The sequence below is a fragment of the Rana temporaria genome, chromosome 10 (genome assembly GCF_905171775.1).
Source record: "Rana temporaria chromosome 10, aRanTem1.1, whole genome shotgun sequence".
NCBI classification, from domain to species: domain Eukaryota; kingdom Metazoa; phylum Chordata; class Amphibia; order Anura; family Ranidae; genus Rana; species Rana temporaria.
Window position 1 is genome coordinate 4,645,175 of NC_053498.1, and position 20,425 is coordinate 4,665,599.

General features: G+C 48.3%; 1 protein-coding gene across 2 annotated transcripts in view; it reads right to left on the reverse strand.

Moving 5' to 3' along the window:
- Positions 1-20,425, reverse strand: part of IGSF21 (immunoglobin superfamily member 21) — a 465,054-nt gene that overhangs the window by 306,272 nt on the left and 138,357 nt on the right. The window lies entirely within an intron of this gene.

Genomic DNA, 20,425 nt, shown 5'->3' on the forward strand with positions numbered 1-20,425 from the left:
CCTTCTCCTCCAACCACTGTGTGCTCATTAGTGGACATTCCTCGCCTTCTCCTTCAACCACTGTGTGCTCATTGGTGGACATTCCCTGCCTTCTCCTCCAAACACTGTGTGCTCATTGGTGGACATTCCCCGCCTTCTCCTCCATTCACTGTGTGCTCATTGGTGGACATTCCCTGCCTTCTCCTCCAACCACTGTGTGCTCATTAGTGGACATTCCCCGCCTTCTCCTCCAACCACTGAATGCTCATTGGTGGACATTCCTCGCCTTCTCCTCCAACCACTGTGTGCTCATTGGTGGACATTCCCTGCCTTCTCCTCCAAACACTGTGTGCTCATTGGTGGACATTCCCCGCCTTCTCCTCCATTCACTGTGTGCTCATTGGTGGACATTCTCGCCTTCTCCTCCAACCACTGTGTGCTCATTGGTGGACATTCCTCGCCTTCTCCTCCAAACACTGTGTGCTCATTGGTGGACATTCCCTGCCTTCTCCTCCAAACACTGTGTGCTCATTGGTGGACATTCCCCGCTTTCTTCTCCAAACACTGTGTGCTCATTGGTGGACATTCCCGCCTTCTTCCCATTGACAACTTTCTGCCAGCAGATTTTCCTCAAGAATTTGATGGTATTTTGCCCCATCCATTATTCCTTCTATCCTGACAAGGGCTCCAGTCCTTGCTGCAGAGATCCACCCCCATAACACGATACTAGCCCCCCCCCCCATACAAGGATATTACCACCCCATAATAGGATATTACCACCCCATACCAGGATATTCCCTCCCTCCATAGCAGGATACTACCACTCCCATAACAGGATACATCCACCTCCCCCCAAAACAGGATATTACCCACTCCATAACAGGATATTAGGCCCCCCCCCCATAACAGGAAATTACCCCCCCCCCCCATAAGAGGAAATAACACCCTCCATAACAGGAGATTACCCCCCCCCATAACCGGATATTACCGTCCCCATAACAGGGTATAACCCCCCTATAACAGGATATTATCATCCCCCATAACAGGATATTACCACCCTTCATGCTTTACTGTAGGAATGGTGTTATTTTGATTTAGATTTCCAAAAGACATATCGCTTGGTGTGGAGACCAAATCATTGCATTTTAGTCTCATCTGACAAAAAATAGTGTCCCATCATTGGTGTCAGTGGGAGGAATAGTGCCCCATCATTGGTGTCAGTGGGGGGGAATAGTATCCCATCATTGGTGTCAGTGGGGGGGAATAGTGTCCCATCATTGGTGTCAGTGGGAGGAATAGTGTCCCATCATTGGTGTCAGTGGGGGGAATAGTGTCCCCATCATTGGTGTCAGTGGGAGGAATAGTGTCCCATCATTGGTGTCAGTGGGAGGAATAGTGTCCCATCATTGGTATCAGTGGGGGGGAATAGTGTCCCATCATTGGTGTCAGTGGGAGGAATAGTGTCCCATCATTGGTATCAGTGGGAGGAATAGTGTCCCATCATTGGTATCAGTGGGAGGAATAGTGCCCCATCATTGGTGTCAGTGGGAGGAATAGTGTCCCATCATTGGTGTCAGTGGGGGGAATAGTGTCCCATCATTGGTATCAGTGGGAGGAATAGTGCCCCATCATTGGTATCAGTGGGAGGAATAGTGTCCCATCATTGGTGTCAGTGGGAGGAAGAGTGCCCCATCAATCAATAGTGCAAGCAAAAAAAAAATTAAATGTCGATTTTTACATGTATGTAAAATGTATGTAAAAAATAACCAGGATGACCTCAGCTTGGACATTCTCATGAAAAGTTACAAAACCTCTAAAAATCCTGAAGATGAGTAACAATGTAACACCTTCCTGCAGAGATGTTATGGTGAAGTTGGTTCTGAAGACGACGGGCGTTTTCAGGGACAATCTTTCGCCGGTGTGAATCGCAGAGCTGTGACGTTCTGCTTTTGGGTGCGATGGAATCAGAGGCCACCATAACCTTGGCTAAACCGGGTGACGCAAATATATAAAAAACGCCTCACCGAGCTCTGCTCTACTCCGGCCCGCAGCACGCGCTCCGCTCTCCCTCATTGATTTTGAAATCGCTTATTTATTTATTTATTTTTTAATCGCCCGCCTGTGTTTATTGTTTATTGATTAGATGAGCTCATCTCCGGAAAGCAAGCGCCTTGGTCTGCAAAAAAAAACAAAAACGCAGCGATGGTAATGTATAAATACGGCCGGATTATTCAACCAGGAGGAGAAAATTTCAAGTTTTTATGGCGGTCTATCGCTCAGCCATTGCTGGGTGTCCGGTGTGTGATGCTGCATGTCTGCACAAATCAATGTGTTACTGTACATCAGGGGGCCCCCAAACTTCACAGTACGAGGGCCACATCATATACCTGACAAATATCTGCAGGTTGGAAAAACTCAAATTTATAAATAAATGCCCCCCCCCCCTTACATCAGGGATCGTATCAGAGTAACACTGTATAGTAATAATAGTGTGTGACTGTGAGCTCCTCTGGTACAGACACTGATGTGATTGGCTCAGTGTTCTCTGTACAGCACTGCGGTATATGTCAGAGCTATATAAATGTATAATAAAAGTGTGTGACTGTGGTGAAATATTAGAGTGTAAGCTCCTCTGGTACAGAGACTGTTGTGACTGGCTCAGTATTCTCTGTACCTGGTGAGCCTGCTCTCTGATTGTGAATTGCTACATATGTACAAATTCAGAAAGTTTAGGTTTAGTTAAGGACTGCACTTACTGTCTTATGATACTTATATACATGGGAGGAGCCTGTGATACTTGTGTGCATGGGAGGAGCCTGTGATACTTGTGTGCATGGGAGGAGCCTGTGATACTTGTGTGCATGGGAGGAGCCTGTGATACTTGTGTGCATGGGAGGAGCCTGTGATACTTGTGTGCACGGGAGGAGCCTGTGATACTTGTGTGCACGGGAGGAGCCTGTGATACTTGTGTGCACGGGAGGAGCCTGTGATACTTATGTACATGGGAGGAGCCTGAGATACTCATGGGAGCAGCCTGAGATACTCATGGGAGAAGTCTGAGATACTCACGGGAGGAGTCTGAGATACTCACGGGAGGAGTCTGAGATACTCACGGGAGGAGTCTGAGATACTCACGGGAGGAGTCTGAGATACTCACGGGAGGAGTCTGAGATACTCACGGGAGCAGTCTGAGATACTCATGGGAGCAGTCTGAGATACTTATGTACATACATGGGATTTTTTTTGTTTTTTATTTTTAATACATTTCCAAAGATTTCAAACAAACCTCTTACACGTTGCCATTATGGGGGATTGTTTGTAGAATTTTTGAAGAAAATAATGAGTTTAATTCGTTTTGAATAAGGCTGTAACATAAGAATATGTGGAAAAAGTGAAGCGCTGTGAATACTTTTTCCGGATGCTCTGTATAAGTATAATTTTGAGCATTATGTATTTCATAATATGTGTGTGCAGGGTGGGTAGTCTCGTGTGTGGGGGGGGGGGGGGGGGCGAGGCCAATGGGATCTCAGGCTGGAAATAAATGCATGCTGATAAGGAGTGAAATGCACAATGTTGCTTTTCAGGGTAAATTATTCATCCTCTAACATGGCAGAGATAATGAAGCCGAAAGCTCTGGCGTCAGCCATCCCCTGCAATAAACAGCCTTTTCTTCTGCATTCAGAGCCCAGGAGGAGTCCGCGGCTTGTTCTGGATCTGCGGACATCCAGGCAGTGACACAAATAGAAATTCAATAATGCAGTATCAGACCATATGGACGGGAGAAGTGGGTCAGGAGCTTCTTATCGGCTGCCTGGTGATTGTGTATAAAAACGCACAGAAGCTCAGCACAGGATGATTCCCCCTCTATCCTCACAATGCAAGCCAAGCCTACTGCCTGAATTCCCTCATGAGTACAAAGAGGGCTCTATAACCAATGTCTGACACAGATCAGCCCCTATTGCAGCCTCTAACATTGTGACTGCAACCAACATCTCCATAAACACACGGTGTGACCAGTTTGGTGAGGAGGAACTCAAGTATCATGCACAGAGCCCCGACCTCATATCTACTCAACACCTTTGGGATGGATTGGAATGACGATGGTGAGCCAGGTCTTCTCGTCCAACAACAATAACTGACCTCACAAATGGTACAAATCCCCACAGATACCGTTCACAATCTAGTGAAAGGTTCCTCCAGAAGAGTGGAGGATGTTCTAGCCACAAAGGTGGTGGGAACAACTTCATATTAATGGCCAATGAAAAGGGGGCAAATCCATAATAATGGCCATGTATGAAGAGGATACAACTGAACTCAGTATTAATGGCAATGGGGGAGCAGAGGAAAACTCAATACTAATGGTCATGGGGGAATAGAGGACAACTTCATATTATTGGCCATGGGGAAACAGGGGACCCCTCCATAATAATGATTATGGGGGAACAGTGGACCACTCCATATTATTGGCCATGGGGAAACAGGGTCCCCCTTTATTATAATGATTATGGGGGAACAGAGGACCACTCCATATTATTGCCCACGGGGGAACAGAGGACATCTCCATATTATTGGCCATGGTGGAACAGAGGACATCTCCATATTAATGACCATGGGGGAACAGAGGACCACTCCATATTAATGACCATGGGGGAACAGAGGACCACTCCATATTAATGACCATGGGGGAACAGAGGACCACTCCATATTATTGGCCATGGAGGAACAGAGGACCACTCCATAATAATGGCCCTAGGGGAACAGAGGACAACTCCATATTATTGGCCATGGGGGAACAGAGGACCACTCCATAATAATGGCCATCAGGGAACAGAGGACCACTTCATATTAATGATTATGGGATAACAGAGGACAAGTCCATATCATTAGCCATGGGGAAACAGAGGACAACTCCATATTATTGGCCATGGGGGAACAGAGAACCCCTCCATATTATTGGCCATGGGGAAACAGAAGACCCCTCCATATTATTGGCCATGGGGGAACAGAGGACAATTCCATATCATTGGCCATAGGGGAACAGAGGACAACTCCATATTAATGGTCATGGAGGAACAGAGCACAACTTCATATTATTTGTGTCAGAAACTATGAATCAGACCGAGACAGAAGTACAGTTAAATCAGACTTGTTTAATAATAATAATAATAGTATTAAAAAGGTAAACAGAGTAAGCGTAGTCAAACAAGCCACAGTTCAGTAACCGAATCGGGTAGTCATCCAAGCCAAATGTCAGAGAGCCAGAGACAAACGTAATAGTCCAACAAGCAGGATCAGAAACCAGAAGGAACACCAGCCAAGCAAATACACAACAGGAACGCAGGAGAAAGTCTCTGTGATGTTGACCAAGGCGAAGGCAGAGATGAAGTGAGCTGGAAGGCTTTAAGTAGGCAGGACGGACGAGCAGATCATCAACACGTGAGTCACTGTCGAGAGATAGGAGCTGGCAATTAGCCGACAGCTGAGCGGCCAGCTCAGAAAAGGAAGAGCTGAGCCCAGCCCTGACAATTGGCCATGGGAGAGGGGGGTGCAACTCCATAGTAATGGGCAGAGGGGGACTGGGGACAACTCTGTATGATTGCCATGCAGGAAAAGAGGTACTACTCCATATTAATGGTCATGAAGGAAGAGGGACCATGCCATAATTACAGCCATAGGTTTGGAATGGGATGCCCAAGCTCATATCGGTGTGATGGTTAGCTATTCACAGACTTTAGGCCATACAATTTAACTGCCGGCTCTGACTAGTACAGTCACCTTCTTAAGAAAGGGGGGGGGGGTTGTCAAAAAGAGTTCTTTAATATGCAATTTCCGGGCAGGCAGAACAGATCCTACATATACGAGTCACAACTGTGTATTTAGCGGGTTTGGCTGGAGATGTCCTTTAAAAAAAAGAAACAAACCAGAACTTGCCGCGCCTTCCACTTTTCTCCATCTCCCGCTTTGCTCCCCGGGCTGACCTGCACCTTAAGCGATGCCTTCAAATTACCTCGGCAGACAAATATTACCGCGGCCGAGGTGGGAGCTTTTGTAGCGAGAAATGATGTGTAATTTTCAGAAATGTTAGCAGTGCATCAATTCGCCAGGCTGTGGCAGGCAGCGAGCGAGAGAGATGATGGATAGATAGTGGAAGAAGCTGCAGCCACAGACTCAACTCTGCCCGACGGTGGAAAAAAAAAAAAAAATCAGAAAGAGCTACAGATGAGATGAATTTCTGGCAGGGGCCGACATAACGAAGCCTTGATATTGGCAGCGGAAATGTGTGCCCCCCACCCCCCTCTCTCCATCCCCCACCCCTCCTCGCTTTTCATCTCTGTCTACAAAGATGGAGGAAAGGGCTGCTTTATCATTAATATGATACAATATATTTTCTGCTCATACGTGATAAAAAAAGAACCAATATAAAATTTGCATCCGCCCAGGAGATAAGAAACGGGGCGAGGAGGGTTAATCAGCTGCAGAAATATTTAAATAACCACGCGAGTCGCGGGAAATGTGGGCATGAATAAACATTGCGGAAAGTGAGGGAGATAGAACAGGGGGGGGGGGTTCAAATATAAATATAACAAGAGCCAATATCAGGATTTATTTCAGGACGGACACCGAGAATAGAAACACACGGAAAATTCCAATTTTAACACCATACAGTCATATTTGTTTCGGGTTCCAGTGCATCAAACTCTTAGGCCCCATACTCACGAGCAAACATGTCTGCTGAAACTGGCCCGCAGGCCAGTTTCAGCAGACATGTTTGGTCGTGTGTGGGCGCGAGCGGGCCGAATTCCAGCAAACATTTGCCCGCCGGGCCTTTTCCCAGCGGACAAATATTCCTGGACTTGTTTTAAAACAGTCCGCTGGAATCCTGCCCGCTCGGACATGTACGGTCGTCAGTACAGACCTACCGTACATGTCCAGGCGCCCGCCGTCCCTCGCATGCGTCGAATGACTTCGACGCATGCGTGGAAGCATTTTAAAGGCGGGCCGCCCACGTCGCCGCGTCATTGTCGCGGCGACACCGCGTCATCGACGCGGCGACACCGCGGACACGCCCCGCGTATTGTTTACGCGCGGACTTCTGTACGATGGTGTGTACAACCATCGTACAGAAGCCCTCTGGCAGACATGTATGGTGAAAACGGTCCGACGGACCGCTTTCACCATACATGTTTGGTCGTGAGTACCCGGCCTTAAAGGGTCACAATCTATTGAAAACAGGTCATGGAGCTAGGAGGTGCTCTAGCAGGGCCGGTGATACCACTAGGCAAACTAGGCAGACGCCCAGGGTGCACTGCTGCCTAGGGTCGCCCGGCCACTGGTGTTCCTACTCTCTTCTATCTGCAGCAAGCAACTAAGTCTCAGCATCAGCAGGCAGCCACCATTCCCTTCAGCAGCAGTGGCGGACTGTGTCTGTGTACCAACTTCAGAAGGAATGGAAGCAAGCAAACATTCCTTGATGGGTGCTGGAGAGGCCGCATTTGATGGGCGCTGGTGAGGCCGCATTTAATGGGAGCTGGTGAGGCCGCATTTAATGGGAGCTGGTGAGGCTGCATTTGATGGGCGCTGGTGGGGCTGCATTTGATGGGCGCTGGAGAGGCCGCATTTGATGGGCGCTGGAGAGGTCGCATTTGATGGGCGCTGGAGAGGCCGCATTTGATGGGCGCTGGAGAGGCCGCATTTGATGGGCGCTGGAGAGGCCGCATTTGATGGGCGCTGGAGAGGCCGCATTTGATGGGCGCTGGAGAGGCCGCATTTGATGGGCGCTGGTGAGGCTGCATTTGATGGGCGCTGGTGAGGCCGCATTTGATGGGCGCTGGTGAGGCCGCATTTGATGGGCGCTGGTGAGGCCGCATCTGATGGGCGCTGGTGAGGTTGCATTTGATGGGCGCTGGTAAAGGCTGCACTTGATGGGCGCTGGTGAGGCTGCACTTGATGGGCGCTGGTGAGGCTGCATTTGATGGGCGCTGGTGAGGCTGCATTTGGTGGGCGCTGGTGAGGCTGAACTTGATGGGTGCTTCATTAAAATGGTGGGGTATACATGGGCAGTGAAAAGGGGGTAGAGCCAAGGGGACTGCAAAATGAGGTGTTGCCTAGGGTATCAAAAATCCTTGTACCAGCCCCGCGCTCTAGAGAGTTGGTGAGATCTGCCAGTCCCCTGCCCCTTGGAGAAATAAAAGGCGGTGGTGGAGCGGTGGGTAAACTTAAAGCAGCATTAATCCCAGAAACCAAGATATTTTTCAACTTCCTTTAACAGACCAAGCTGTCCAATAAAAATGGCAGTTAGAGGGCGTGTTACCATGGCTAGTTTAGTGATTTTATTTATAGCATTAGTATATGGAATAGTACATTTTTGCTACCATTTAGAATCCACAAGTTGGGCTTCCTCTATTCAAAATGCTAATGAACTTGTTTAGCTGGTTTGTGAAGGCTAGTTCAACAGGAAGTTATGTAGAAAATGAAGGGAGGCTATAAATGAGATGACAGCCATCACATTTAAGAATTAATAAGCTATAATCTATACAATTTTTTCTTTCAGGTTTGGCACCACTTTACCTCGATAACATCTGTACTGAAAACCCGAAATGGAGGTTTTGGACGGAACAACCCCTTAAAAAGTCACAGTTGCCAAATGTCTCTCACCACTGGTGCCGGGACTCGGTGAGGTCTCCAATTTCCGATGATGTAGAAATAAAATTCCTTCAGATTTTAATTTTTAAAGTTAATTATTTTCATGTTAACGAACTGCAGGCCATTTATGTTCATATCAGACAATTCGGCATTCAGATGTTCTGTGTTTCCATTGTATATTTTATCCTCCTGTCGCAGTGGTGAGATCTGTGATAGTGAGCAATATCGGTGAAACACGGATCTGTGTCCACTGACCACACACAGCTCTGCTTAAAGGCCAAGTCCAACTTTTACAAAAAAATAACACTTATATTTTCAGAATTGTTTTTATAATATATATATATACACACATACATACATACACACACACTATGCATTACCCATTCCATACTCCCACACAACACACTTGACCCCCCACATTATGTACGTTTCCCATTCCATACTTCAGACCCCTGCACTATGTACATTCCATACTTCTGACCCCTGCACTATGTACATTCCATACTTCTGACCCCTGCACTATGTACATTCCATACTTCTGACCCCTGCACTATGTACATTCCATACTTCTGACCCCTACACTATGTACATTCCATACGTCTGACCCCTGCACGATGTACATTACACATAGCTCCCAACTGTCCCTGATTTCCAGGGACTGTCCCTGATTCGGAGAATTGTCCCTCTGTCCCTCATTCCTCCTCATTTGTCCCTCATTTTGGTCTGATCTAAATAATTGAATATAAAATGCACTTTTTATCTTTTATAAAGTGTTTCCCGGCGCTGAACCTTTCATCAGATTTCGCCTCCATTCCCAGGAATTCTGATTCTCACAAGATCCCAGGTATGGGGGGAGCAGCGGGAAGTGGGAAACATTTTTAAGGGTCTTCAATCCGGGTGCGCCGATATAAAGATGGGAGAAGAAACGAGGGAAGAAGGGGGGGGGGGTTGAGAACAGAATGGAAGACGACAAACACGAGAGACTGGTAGATGGGTGGATAAGGGGGAGCGTGGTGCAGGGGGCTCTTCTTGGACCCCCATGATGGGTTCCCAGCCTCACAGACAAATTTATAAACTGTGGCCAAAAAAATACAAGCGGTTACAATACTGACAATCTTTGGATCAAGAACAAAACATACAAACTCCATGTATGGAATGTCCTTGGAGGGGGTGCATCCCAGGACCCCCCGGGGGGGGATAACTTTTGGAGAAACGGCAGTCCTTCGATTATCGATCGCCAACGTTCGCTATAATTCCACCAATCAGGAGAGGAGGACCCGGGAGGATGAAGATTACAGTTTTACTAATAGCCGTCCAAATAATATAATGCCGGGGATTGAAACAAAATTAGAGGAAGATTAAAGTTAATTCTTTGCCTGAAGCCGCCTTTCCATGAAGAAAACACTTTGCATGAGCTTCATATTCAGGTCAGTAGAACCCAACGATGGATCGTGGAATGTGCAAGAAGATCGGGAAACACAATACGGATTTAGAGAGGAAGGAAGGGAGGAAGGAAGGGAGGGAGGGAGGAAGGGAGGGAGGAAGGAAGGGAGGGAGGAAGGAAGGGAGGGAGGGAGGGAGGAAGGGAGGGAGGGAGGAAGGAAGGAAGGAAGGGAGGAAGGAAGGGAGGGAGGGAGGGAAGGAAGGAAGGGAACAGAGGGAGGGAGGGAGGGAAGGGAGGAAGGAAGGAAGCAAGGAAGGAAGGAAGGGAGGGAGGAAGGGAGGGGAGGAAGGAAGGGAGGGAGGGAGGAAGGAAGGGAAGGGAGGAAGGAAGCAAGGAAGGGAGGAAGGGAGGGGAGGAAGGAAGGGAGGGAGGGAGGGAGGAAGGAAGCAAGGAAGGAAGCAAGCAAGCAAGCGAGGGAGGGAGGGAGGAAGGGAGGGGAGGAAGGGAGGAAGGGAAGGAAGGAAGGAAGGAAGAAAGGAAGGAAGGGAGGAAGGAAGGGAGGGGAGGAAGGAAGGGAGGGGAGGAAGGAAGGGAGGGGAGGAAGGAAGGGAGGGGAGGAAGGAAGGGAGGGGAGGAAGGAAGGGAGGGAGGAAGGAAGGAAGGAAGGAAGGGAAGGGAGGAAGGAAGGAAGGAAGGGAGGAGGGGAGGTAGGGAGGAGGGGAGGGTATAAGGGAGGAAAGGAAGGGAAGGAGGGAGGAGGGGAGGGTATAAGGGAGGAAAGGAAGGGAAGGGAGGGGAAGAAGGAAGGAAGGAAGGGAAGGAAGGAAGGAAGGGAGGGAGGAAGGAAGGGAACAGAGGGAGGGAGGGAAGGGAGGAAGGAAGGAAGGAAGCAAGGAAGGAAGGAAGGGAGGGAGGGAGGAAGGGAGGGGAGGAAGGAAGGGAGGGAGGGAGGAAGGAAGGGAAGGGAGGAAGGAAGCAAGGAAGGGAGGAAGGGAGGGGAGGAAGGAAGGAAGCAAGGAAGGAAGCAAGCAAGGAAGGGAGGGAGGAAGGAAGGGAGGGGAGGAAGGGAGGAAGGGAAGGAAGGAAGGAAGGAAGGAAGGAAGGAAGGAAGGGAGGGAGGGAGGAAGGGAGGGGAGGAAGGAAGGGAGGGGAGGAAGGAAGGGAGGGGAGGAAGGAAGGGAGGGGAGGAAGGAAGGGAGGGAGGGAGGAAGGAAGGAAGGGAAGGGAGGAAGGGAAGGGAGGAAGGAAGGAAGGAAGGGAGGAGGGGAGGTAGGGAGGAGGGGAGGGAGGGAGGGAGGAGGGGAGGGTATAAGGGAGGAAAGGAAGGGAAGGAGGGAGGAGGGGAGGGTATAAGGGAGGCAAGGAAGGGAAGGGAGGGGAAGAAGGAAGGAAGGAAGGGAAGGAAGGGAGGGAGGGAGGGAGGGAGGGAGGGGAAGGGAGGGAGGGGAAGGGAGGGGAGGGAGGGAGGGGAAGGGAGGGGAGGGAGGGGAGGGAGGGGAGGGAGGGGAGGGAAGGGAGGGGAGGGAGGGAGGGGAAGGGAGGGGAGGGAGGGAGGGGAAGGGAGGGGAGGGAGGGAGGGGAAGGGAGGGGAAGGGAGGGAAGGGAGGATGGAAGGAAGGAAGGGAGGAAGAGAAGGAGGAGGAGGAGGAACAAACCCGTTCTTTTTCTGCTGCTGTGATCCGACTTCCTGTAAGAGGGTGGCTACATTCATTCTACAACATGGTCCCACTGTATGAAGAAACAAGCCCCCCTGCCTGGGTCCCTGTAGGAATGTAGCCCCCCTGCTTTGGTCCCAACTGTATGTAGAAACAAGCCCCCCTGCCTTGATCCCCTGGTATGCAAGAATGTAGCCACCCTCTCTTGGACCAGCACAACAATGGCTTCTTCAGGAGAACTTACTATCAGGCACTGTACATACGGTCACTGTATGTTCAATCGATATATAAATTTACAAAATATAATCGATTAAACATACAGTGACCATATGTACAGTGGCCGATGGTAAGTTCTCGTGAAGACGCCATCGCTGTTGACGAAACACGTAGAGACTCAATCAGTTTGCAGCTGTTCATGATTATGTCGATTTTAAAGTTTCTTTAATAAAATGTTCATCTTTTTATAAATACTGTTGTGTTTTGGTTTAGGTTGCCATTGCGCTTTTAAAAGTGGGACTTCTCCTTTAAGACCGACCTAAAATTTTCTTTAGGAAACATTAAAAAAATCGACATAATGATGTCCGCTATAACCGAACACCACATGAACAGACTGCAAACTGATTGAGTCTCTACATGTTTCGCCACACCGATGGCTTCTTCAGGACAACTTATTGCGCTTTGGAAGTGGACCTCCTTTAACCATTTTTTCTTTGTCCAGATTTTTATGAAAAATTATTATAATTTTTTTCATGGAAACCGTGTTTATTTATGAAACCGCAACGGGGGGGGGGCGGCTTCATGCAGCCATATTCAATGCAAATAGCGCGTAGCATCATTCTAAGCTTATTATTCCATCCGTCTTGCCCTCCAGCAGAGTGTTTCCCTCTCTCCTCTCTAACCTACGTGCCGAGTATTTATTCTTGGCGTTTGGCTTTCACACAATTTCCGCGGCAGAAAAAAAAAAAGTCTCTTAATATACGAAACGTCGTCTTAATTCCCATCACGTCCCGATCGCTGAACGCGGAGAAAACGAGCTTGGAAGAAAAGCACAGACTTTGGGAAGCCATGTGTAAAAAACCCTTCTAAGCCCCGTCCGTTGGGACCCCCCCGGCCCCACCACGGACGCGGCGCGCCAAGCACAGCGTGCGAACGCCTGCGGCGCCGACACAGTTAACCAACATTTATTTAAAGCAGCGACACGTTACGGAGGATTGTCTAATGTTGTGTTTATTTTATTTTCCTGAAAAATTCATCTTGAGATGATATTGGTGACCTTTCCCTACCGAACTGGTTAAATTACGCGGAGACGCGGTAATACATATGTAAAGGGGGGGGGAAGGCAAATGAAGAGTAATGGGAGCGCTAAGCGCAGTTAGGCTCGCAGGGCGAGACAGGAGCCATAAATAACAAAATATTACTGCGAGGAACAACAAGCTATAATTACATCTGTACGGGTAATGTATACACGCCTATATATATATATATAAAAGAGAAGGCATGCGCATGCAAGGCCAGGAATGTGCCACCGTTTTTTACTGATGTGCCCCCCTCCCGGTTTTTACCGAATGGCTTCTGGCCTCTGAGCCATTCATCGCACACGAGCATGCGTTGCCGCTACACCAGACAATGCTTTAAGCTGGACTCGTCTTGCTGGCTTTAATGTACGTCATCTCATTGGAACGGACCATTTGGGAGGTGGTGGGGGGGGGGGGGAGAGGGTAAGCCGACTGTGGAGCCGGAGGGTGCAGGAGAGGCAGAGAGGATTGCTGGAAGGAGAGCAGCAGAGCCAGAGTTGACCATGGAGGGAAAGGAGGAGGAGGTGGTGGTAGAATGGTGGACTTGGGGGGGGGGGGGGTCGGGGGGATAGAGGGGCAGAATGGCAACTGGCTATGAATTTGGGGGACTACAGGAGGCCAAGTGAAAGTGCAAGGGGGTGAAGGGGAAAAAAAAGGGACAGAGGGGGTGAGAGAAAAGAAGGCAGAAAGTGTTGTGAATGTGCACGGGAGAGAGAGAGAGGTGACAGAGAGGAGAGGATCAGGGACCAGGGGATAAGAGGAGAGGACCAGGGGAAGAGAGGAGAGGACCAGGGGATAAGAGGAGAGGACCAGGTGAAGAGAGGAGAGGACCAGGGGAAGAGAGGAGAGGACCAGGGGAAAAGAGGAGAGGACCAGGGGAAGAGAGGAGAGGACCAGGGGAAGAGAGGAGAGCACCAGGGGAAGAGAGGAGAGCACCAGGGGAAGAGAGGAGAGCACCAGGGGAAGAGAGGAGAGAACCAGGGGAAGAGAGGAGAAGATTAGGGACCAGGAGAAAAGAGGAGACTACAAGGGGAAAAGAGGAGAGGACCAGGGGAAAAAAAGGAGAGGACCAGGGGAAAAAAAGGAGAGGATCAGGAGAAAAGAGGGGAGGACCAGGAGAAAAGAGGAGAGGACCAGGAGAAAAAAAGAGGAGAGGACCAAGGAAAAGAGGAGAGGATCAGGAGAAAAGAGGAAAGGACCAGGGAAAAAAAAGAGGATCAGGAGGAAAGAGGAAAGGGCCAGGGGAAAAAGAGAAGAGGACCAGGGGGGGGGGAGGAGAGGACCAGGGGGGGGGGGAAGGAGAGGACCAGGAGAGGAGAGGACCAGGGGAAAAGTGGAGAGGATCAGGAGAAAAGAGGGGTGGAGAGGATCAGGGGAAGAGAGGAGAGGATCAGGGGAAGAGAGGAGAGGATCAAGGGAAGAGAGGAGAGGAACAGGGGAAAAAAGGAGAAGACCAGTGAAAGAGGAGAAGACCAGGGGAAGAGAGGAGAGGATAAGGGGAAGAGAGGAGAGGGACAGGGGAAGAGAGGAGAGGATAAGGGGAAGAGAGGAGAGGAAGCAGGGGAAGAGAGGAGAAGATCAACACCGATACGTTTCAGACCCTTGCCGGAATGTGTGACCAATATTAATCTCTGGGTCTGACTGGCTGCCATAGGACGATGCAGAGAGTTGATGGCGCACAATGTAGGGTGACCACATTTCCAAACTGCCATTCAGGGACCCCCCCCTTCCAAAAAATCAGCTTATCCTGTAACGAATCACAGCACAGTGATTGGACACAAGAGGCGGGATTTATGATTTCTCCATTCACAAGCAGGGGGCGGGGATTGGCATTCCCGGCCAGGACAAGTACCGTCAGTGAGTAAAGCGGTGATGTTGCGGCCTTTTTTGGGGGCTCAATGACAGTTCTCGCCCAGAATAAGAGAGGAGATAATTGCTCTATATCTCTGCACACTGCCAGGCGGAGTAGCATTGTATGACAATGAGAACATTAAAAGGTATCCAAACAGAAAATAACACAACGCTCACAAACACGCAGATTTACCGGTTAACAAGAAAACGAAACCAATGCTCAGATATAAATCGCTCTCTGAGGTTCTGCATTGTCAAAGGAGGCAGAGAGGTCCTGGTGTGGCTAGGTGTGTGTGTGGGGGGGGGGGGATTTGGATTCAATTGGGCCGGGATCGGACCCGGAATACCAAACGCCGCACCAGACTCCGAGGGGCCAGTCGGAATGAATAATTCATCTAGGCGGCTCCTCTCGTGTTGGCAAAAAGGTGAGCGCGGCGTCTGAAGCAAATAAACACCGCCGGGCTCATTTTTATTTACCTTCCGGGGGTTTGAATTTTCAGGCTGGGGCTTTTTAACTGCAAACATCAAAAGCGCGGCAACATCCTCGCCACTCGTTTTTAAACAGTAAAATGAGCTTTAATATTCTGGGGGACGGAGAGAGCGGCAGAATCGGAAAAAGAGCGGAATTCAGGGCGACTAAACCTCAAACAACGAGAGAGCGACGGGGGGCGCCAGAGAATTGGGAGCGACGTTCAAAATACGATATGTAACAAAAACTGACCCAATTCCCATCTATGGAAGTTTGTGTTGTCGTGTGATGTTCAATGTTCAGTTCCAGAAGTAGATCCCCCCCCCCCCCCCACCAAGCACCTTGGTCCCTCTTTCCTCCCAAACGTTCTTCCTTAACCACTTAAGACCCGAACCAATATGCAGGTAAAGGACCTGGCCCCTTGTTTGCGATTCGGCACTGCGTAGCTTTAACTGACAATTGCGCGCTCGTGCGACGTGGCTCCCAAACAAAATTGGCGTCCTTTTTTCCCCACAAATAGAGCTTTCTTTTGGTGGTATTTGATCACCTCTGCGGTTTTTATTTTTTGTGCAATAAACAAAAATAGAGCGACAATTTTGAAAAAAAGCAATATTTTTTACTTTTTGCTATAATAAATATCCCCCAAAAATATATAAAAACATTTTTTTCTCAGTTTAGGCCGATACGTATTCTTCTACATATTTTTGGTAAAAAAAAAAAAATCGCAAAAAGCGTTTATCGATTGGTTTGCGCAGAATTTATAGCGTTTACAAAATAGGGGATAGTTTTATGGCATTTTTATTAATCATTTTTTTTTACTACTAATGGCGGCGATCACCGATTTTTTTTCATGACTGCGACATTATGGCGGACACTTCGGACAATTTTGACACATTTTTGGGACCATTGTCATTTTCACAGCGAAAAGTGCTATAAAAATGCACTGATTACTGTGAAAATTACAATGGCAGTGACGGGGTTAACCACTAGGGGGCGCTATAGGGGTTAAGTGTGTCCTCATGTGTGTTTCTAACTGTAGGGGGGCGGGGATGCACATGTGACGTCACTGATCATCGTTCCCTATATCAAGGAACAGACGATCACTGACATTGCCACAACGAAGAACGGGGAAGGTGCGTTTACACTCAGCTCCTGTGACCGATAGCGTGACACCCGCGGTGACCGGGTCCTGCGGGTTTCGCGACCGCGGTCACGGAGCTTCGAAACCGGCTCGCGACCCACGGCTGGGCTCTCAAAGAGGACGTATATATACGTCCCTGTGCCCAGCCGTGCCATTCTGTCGACGTATATCATCGTGCCGCGGTCCATAAGTGGTTAAAGCAGAGTTCCGTCCCCAAAAAAATATGTTTTTAACGGAAATCAACAGCATTATGCAATATTGGTCATCTAGTCTTACAGATACAACCAGGGCTGCCATCAGGGGGGTACAGGCATTACACCTGTAAGGGGCCCGATGGTCCCCTGGGGCCCAGCTGACCCCATCCCATTATTTTTTATCATTATTTTATTTACTTTTTTGCATTACACCTGTAAGGGGCTCAATGGTCCCCAGGCCGCCCCCCCCCCCCCGCTTATTATCTTGCATCAGGAGAGACGATATTAAAATTTGTGATGGCTGCCCTGGATACAACCGGAGGGCAACCATAATGCTGGTGCGGCCCTCAGTTGGACACCCCTGTCCAAGTAGGCGTTTACCCCCCTCCTGGGCCGAGATGATTCCCGGTTGATTTTCCAGCTCTGTCCACCCGCCATTGACAGTGTCCTGGATTCTCTATAATGCATAATTTAGGACGACTGCAAAGAAGCGGCTGCACATTGAAGGTAAAATTCATATTTATGCGCCGGCATCTGGCAGCGAGAGCCACAAGGGCACCGTAAATGCTAATGATTTTTTTTTTTTATATATATATATTAAAAGGTTGCATCTTTTCCCCAAATTGCACCGAAATTCTATGACCGTTTTAGATGCAAAATAGTGCTGAGTGGAGTTTTTTCCCGTTCATGCCGCATTTAACGTGGGGGGGGGGGGAAGAATTCTACGGAGAGATTGCAGCAAAGTCACTTAACAACATCACTCAATCACCGTGCCCTTCGTTAAACGCCATTTACTCCCAAGCCTGAACTTGGATGATGGACAACGACTGCCGACAATAATTCCTGATCGTTCCCGAGGTGCGAGATTAAGACGCGCGCGAGGAGGTGCCCCCAACGTGACCTTCCGCAAGGACTTGCATGGGTGGCCTTCGCACTCCGAGGAGCTGCAGCGAGTTAAATCAAGCAAGGCGCTGCCAACGCTGTCCACAAAAAAAAGCTGCGATTGTGGTAAAGTTAAAAAAGTCCACATGGTTAAAGTGGACCTTCAACCCAAGACCCCATTCACATCTAGTGTAGGGAAAAGCCGTGTTCTTTTTTTATGCTTTAATGATTCACAAGGTTTGGGGGGCAAAACATGTCCTCTCTCCCCTCATCAGGGCTCAGTAATGAAAAGTGCACTTATATTTTAAAGTTATTTTGGTCCCCTTTTTGAATTTTGGCTGCTGCTTAAACTTGTGGGTGAAGCTCTGGGTGATGTTCCTGAGTGCACATTGGATAGGTGGACCTGGTTTCCTGTGAGCCGCCTAGTGAGCTCCTCAAATAATTGTCCTCCTTCAATTTAAGACTCTGTATCAAATAGTATTGAAGTCCCTCTTGGACGTATCCCCTTGAACCTTCATACGCTTGGACGTATCCCCTTGAACCTTCATACGCTTGGACGTGTCCCCTTGAACCTTTGTACTCTTGGACGTATCCCCTTAAACCTTTATACTATTGGACGTATTCCCTTGAATATTTGTACTCTTGGACATGTCCCCTTGAACCTATGTACTCTTGGATGTATCCCCTTGAACCTACATACTATTGGGCGTATCCCCTTGAATCTTCATACTCTTGGACGTATCCCCTTGAACCTTTGTACTCTTGGGCATATCCCCTTGAACCTATGTACTCTTGGATGTAGCCCCCTGAAACTCCTGGGTGCCCACTGAAGTGAGGTCCTGAAATGATGGTCATCCTTCAGTTTACTACTATGTATCAAATAGTACCTCCGTACTCTTGTACCTATCCCCTTGAACCAATCCAATTGGATCTTCATACTCTTGGATGTATCCCCTTAGGTCTCTGTACTCTTGGATGTATCCCCTTGAACCTGCATACTATTGGACCTTTTCCCCTTGAACTTTTGTACTCTTGGACGTATCCCCTTGAGTCTTCATACTCTTTTGGATGTATCCCCTTAAACCTTTATACTATTGGACATATCCCCTTGAATCTTTGTACTCTTGAACATATCCAATTGGATCTTCATACTCTTGGACGTATCCCCATAAACCTTTGTACTCTAGGACTCATCCCCTTGAACCTCTGTACTCTTGGGCGTATCCCCTTGAACCTTTGTACTTCTTGGGCGTATCCCCCCTTAAACATTTATACTCTTTAACGTATTCCTATGAACATTTGTACTCTTGGATGAAGCCTGTTGCAACTCATGGGTGCCCATTGAAGTGAGCTCCTGAAATAATGGTCCTCCTTCAGTTTACTATGTATCAATTAGTATCGAAGTCCCCCTTGGATGTATCCCTCTTTGACGTATCAATTCATCCTTCGCACTCTTGGACGTATACCCTTGAACCTTCATACTCTTGAACATATCCCATTGGATATTCATACTCTTGAACGTATCCCATTGGATCTTTATACTCTTGGACGTATCCTCTTGGATCTTTATACTCTTGGACGTATCCTCTTGGATCTTCATACTCTTGGACGTATCCCCTTGGATCTTCATACTCTTGGACGTATCCCCTTGGATCTTCATACTCTTGGACGTATCCCCTTGGATCTTCATACTCTTGGACGTATCCCCTTGGATCTTCATACTCTTGGACGTATCCCCTTGGATCTTCATACTCTTGGACGTATCCCCTTGGATCTTCATACTCTTGGACATATCCCCTTGGATCTTCATACTCTTGGACGTATCCCATTGGATCTTCATACTTTTGAACGTATCCCTTCGGATCTTCATACTCTTGAACGTATCCCATTGGATCTTCATACTCTTGAACGTATCCCCTTGGATCTTCATACTCTTGGACGTATCCTCTTAAACCTTTGTACTCTATAATGTATCCTCCTGAACCTTCGTACTCTCAGAAGTTCCTTTTAATGACTTTTGTAAGTGTCCCCGCAGGGTGAATATGACACACAGAAATTACAGCGGCTCAGATGAGAACAAAGGACTAGTTTTCATTTCTTGTTTCCCCGTTCTCTAACAGCATTAAGTGGGATGGGGTGGGCATGGTAACTTGCGCTTCCTACTCACTCTCAGAACGTGCATTCAGCAATTTCTTCTAAAGAAGAACATTTTCATTGGCAAATCCATTAATTGTAACAACTTCGGCAAATAAACACTTCCCACCGCTTGTTGACAGCTGCATTTTTCCCGAGACAAGACAAGGCGGTGACGGAACAGACAGCTGTGCTTGTAAGGCGGCGGAATAATAAAATCAACCGACAATAGCATTTTTTATGCAATTATTGTAAAATAAATACAAAAAATTACAATTGCCGGAGTATTAATGTGGGCTTAAAGTGAAATGGTGACTTTATCTATGCTTATAGTCTTACAGGGATGGATAAATAGCGACACCTTTCCTGGAGAAAACGCTGCTCCAGGCTTCCTCCAGTGATGGTCACATAAATGAGAAGTCAAGACAAGCAACACGATCAATGCTGGGAGGAGAGGACAGCCAATGGAAACTCAACAGAAGTAACCAAATCCCCAGTAAAACCAAATCTCTAGGCTTGCGAGTAGAGAGGAGCTCGGCCATTCTCTGAGCTCATCTCTATCCGAGGTTCAAAGTTGCGCTCTTTTTAAGTCGAATCAACTGGTCTGCAGCAAAATGCTGAGGACATCGCTACCCTTATAAGGACACATGTAGGGACATACACTCACCCACCTGCAAACACTGTCATTTGTTCCCACCCCTACCCACCTCTGAGCACTGTCCCTTGGTCCCACCCTCTACCCACCTCTGAGCACCGCCACTTTAGTTCCACCCCCAACCCACCTCTGTGCACTGTCTCT